We start from the raw sequence: 4,519 nt of genomic DNA on the forward strand, positions 1-4,519 counted from the left end.
AGTGAAAGAGGAGAGTGAAAAAACTGGCTTAAAACTCAACATTCAAAAAACTAAGATCATGGCATCCAGTTCCACCACACCATGGCAAATATATGGAGAAACAATGGATACAGTGACAGACTTTATTTTCTTGGTCTCCAAAGTCATTGCAGATGGTGACTGCAGCCATGAAATTAAAAGATGCTTGCTCCTTGGAAGAAAAGCTATTACCAACCTAGACAGCATATTAAAAAGCAGAGACATTACTTTGCTGACAAAGGTCTGGCTAGTCAAAGCTATGGTTTTTCTAGTTGTCATGTAAGGATGTGAAAGTTGGACTATAAAAAAACTGTGCCAAAGAATTGATGCTTTTGAACTGTGGTTTTGGAGAAGACTTCTGAGAGTTCTTTGAACTGCAAGGAGATCCAACCAGTCAATTCTAAGGGAAATCAGTCCTGAATATTCATTGGAAGGACAGATGCTGAAGCTGAAACTCCAATACTTCGGCCACCTGATGTGAAGAACTGACTCATTTGAAAAGACCCTGATGCTGGGAAAGATCGAAGTCTGGAGAAGAAGGGGACAACAGAAGATGAGATGGTTAGATGGTATCACTGACTCAAGGGACATGAGTTTGAGCAAGCTCCAGCCGTTGGTGATGGACAGGGAAGCTTGACCTGCTGCAGTCCATGGGGTCACAGAGTTGGACACGACTGAGTGACTGAACTGAACTGAACTGAACCGATTAGGTATGTGGACTTGTATGTTGTGTGTCTAAGTCATTCCCCAAGTTTGGAAAGTTCTAAGCTATTATTTCTTTAAACACAATATCTGCCTTCTTCTCCTTGTGGGACATGGATTATTCTAATGCTTCCTTTGTGATTGATTCTAGTAAGTCTCCCATGGTTTCTTCATTTTTTAAAATCTTTGTTCTCTCATCTTCTAACTGAATTATTTCTATATTCCTATCCTCCATGTTATGTATTCTTTCTTCCATCTCATCTGCCCTGTTATTGATGTTCTCTATTGCATCCTTTGTTTCATTCAATTAATTCTTCAGCTCCAGAATTTTTGTTTGGTTCTTTTTATAATTTCAACTTCTTTATAAATGACTTCTCCTGTTCATTCATTTTGTTCCTGATTTTGTCTTATTATGTTTCTGAGTTTTCTTATAGGAATGATCAGCTTTATGTGATATCACATTTCCTTGAATTTTATAATGTTTGTAGGTATGTATTTCTCCTTTCACATTTGACGTAGCAGTTACCTACTTATCTAAGTTTTTATGTCTTATTTGGTTCTTAAAATTCAATAGACTGGTTATTAGAAACTTTCCTTTGTATTTCAGAAGGTGGCACTACAGCTCATTTGTGGTTTCTCCCTTGCCCACTGATCTTGATTTATTATCTAGTATCCTCTGAATCTACTGAACTGGCTCTCTCAGATGTACTCCAGAGTATACACAAGTAGCTGATAGCAGCATGGAAGAAAGTGTTGGTTTCACACTTGGAGCTCTGGGGGTGCCTATGGGCCTAGTAGGGAGATCCTCTGTGGGTGTACTCCCAGAAGTTTATGGGCAGACTTCCTTGTGAAGTCCAGAAGCAGAGAGCAGGAAATGCATTGCATTAATACCCTTTGATATTCTCGTCTGCTTCCTTTATTTTCTTTTCCCTGTGTCCAGTCATGAAAGTCCCTCCTCATGAATAAATAGGACAGAAATACATTTCCCCAGTTGCAAGTCACATAACTGAGATATCCAGGTGGTCAGTTACTTTTTTGCTTTATACCCTCTCCATGGGAGAGGTCACTACTTTTCACCTCAATCTGCCAGAAAATTTGCTGCTGCTACTATCAAAAGCTTAGCCTCTTGCAGTATCACCCTGGGAAGGGGGACAGTCCTGGTGAATTCCTTCCTCCCTCTGTGTCCAGACTCATCCTTATCCTGCTCTTAGTACATGCTGGAATACCCCTGAAGTAGGCTGGACCTCTACAAATTCTCTCTTGTCCTTGGATATCTTACCAGTTTTGCACTTTGCAGTTTGCCTCCCGACCTATTCTGGTGAGTGCGGCATGAAACAGGTTCACCAGCTCCTGAAGATACACAAACCTCACCAAGGTTTGATTTATTTTCTAATGCATAGGTGGGCTACTAACCTCCCAGTTTCCTTGCTGTAAGGTGTTTCTGTAAATTACAGAAGTCTATGTGCTGCGATTCATGGGGTCGCAAAGAGTCGGACACGACTGAGCGACTGAACTGAACTGAACTGAATAAATAGTTTGAAAACAGGATAGAAGGCAAAAAAAAAAAAAAAAAAGGAATGACTTATGCTGTCATGATACTGGCACTACTCTCTGGTATTACATTGCTTTTAATAAGTTCTCTTTTTGATTGCATATTTAATCTTTGTTTAAAATGTTTACGTGAAAAAAAACTAGAATGTTTAATTGCTTTTTATTTTGGGGCCATTGTTAGAACTGAACTTAATTCTAACTGATTCAGGTACACAGTGAAGGACAGAGAGGCCTGGCATGCTGTGGTCCACGGGTTGCAAAGAGTCAGACACGACTGAGCAACTGAACAACAACAATCCTTTGATTACACATCTTCCCATTTCCTCCACCTCCAGTTCCTGACAACCACCATTACAGTTTCTATAAGTTTGGCATTTTTATGTTCCATGAACAAGTTAGATGATTCAATTTTATCTCTATCTTGTTTTGTATTTATCTTATCTCAGCATAAAACCCTTAAGTTTCACCTAAGTTATTGCAAATGCTAAGATTTCCTTCTTTCTCATGGATGAAGAGCATATGTATATATATGTGTGTGTGTGTGTGTGTGTGTGTATTAGTGGTAATATCTCTAGTCAGCCTTCAGTGTTTTTGATTTTGTTTTTTAATTTGCTTCACTGTGTCTTGAGCACTGATGTTAGAAACAAACACACTGGCATAAAGTATAAACTAATATCTCAAAACATAGGAAATAATCTTTAGGAAAGCAAAAGTTGATCTTTGACAATATACACATACTTCTGTATCCATGCATCATAGATGCACTTAGAATACTTGGATTGTTTCTATGTCTTGGCTACTGTGGATAATGCTGCAATGAACATGAAAGTGCAGATATCTCTTTGAGATCCTGATTTTGTTTCCTCTAGATATATACCCAAAAGTGAAAATGCTGGATCATAGGGTAGTTCTATTTTTAATTTTTAAATTATGATTTAATTAATTCCTTAACTAGAGACTATTTTGCTTTTGTCATCTTATTCAAAGTTATTATTCAATAAATGTTAAATAATTTTAGATGACAGATATGGCTTATTGCTTTAACAAGTGTCTGACTGATTATCAAATTCTTACTTCATAATTTTGCTTTTTCTTTAGAAGTTTAGATATTTTGTGACATGGTCAGTTGGATGGCAATGTTATGAAAAATAGTCTTGATGAAAGCTTCTTTTTCCTTTGTAAATCTATATGGTTGTGTAGTTTTTTAGGCTTTGAAATGTAAATGTTTTACCCCATTATGTGTAAATGTATTTTTTTATTTACTTTGCCTGATATTTAGGGTGCTTTTCTGATCTAAAAACACAGGGTTTCATTCAGTTTATTACTGCTTTATTTTAATATTATATCTTTAACTGTAAGTACTGATAATTTTATCCTGGTCTCTTGTTCAGAAATCCAGTTATCCATATTTTGAATTAATTAATTCATTTATTTAGTCAAGAGATAATTGATTGCATTTCATTCATTATGTATTAAAGTAAATGTAGTTCCAATATCAGTTCATATATTGAGCTTTAATTTTTATATATTTTTACCCTCTTGCTTGAAATCATTACATTCCTTTTATGTGTTTATTTGCTTCAACAATTAGCTCTTTTTTCATGTTATTATTTTTCCCCTATTATTTTGTCTCACTTCATAGAGTTCATAATTCTAGAATTTATTGAAGAACATACACCAGCTTTACTTATATTTTCTTCCTCAAAAATATTTTGAGTGCAATGATCCCTATTTTACCTCACCAAATAATTTTATAAACTTGCTTTTTATTTTTAATACTATTGAATTAGTAGAAATGTAAATGCATTAGGCTTATAGTTGCCTATAAATTCAATGGGTAGGTTATCTTTTTACCTATCATCCTCCTAAAGGTTGCTATTAGAATACTAATATCTTAAGTTGTCAGGATGTTGACTATTATATTCATCAAATTTGGTTACAGTTTCTACATATAGTAGCTATGCATCTAATTTGAAAAATGGACAGTGAAGATATTTCATGTTCCTGCTGACTATATAGAACAAAATTATCCTGAATAATTTCCATCATTCAGGAGTTCCTTCTTGACTTGGTATAAAGTATGAAAATGTGTAATAGAAAATATTCAATATAGCAAAAGATGTTTTCTTTCTCCTTATTTCTATAAGTTTTGTTTTTGTAATAAATGTGCTTTTAGTTCACTTATCTCCATTGTTGCACAATACTATTGGAAGTGCAGTGTCATTACTGTATTTATAAAGACAATCCT

Source organism: Odocoileus virginianus, chromosome X (assembly GCF_023699985.2).
Source record: "Odocoileus virginianus isolate 20LAN1187 ecotype Illinois chromosome X, Ovbor_1.2, whole genome shotgun sequence".
Taxonomy (NCBI): domain Eukaryota; kingdom Metazoa; phylum Chordata; class Mammalia; order Artiodactyla; family Cervidae; genus Odocoileus; species Odocoileus virginianus.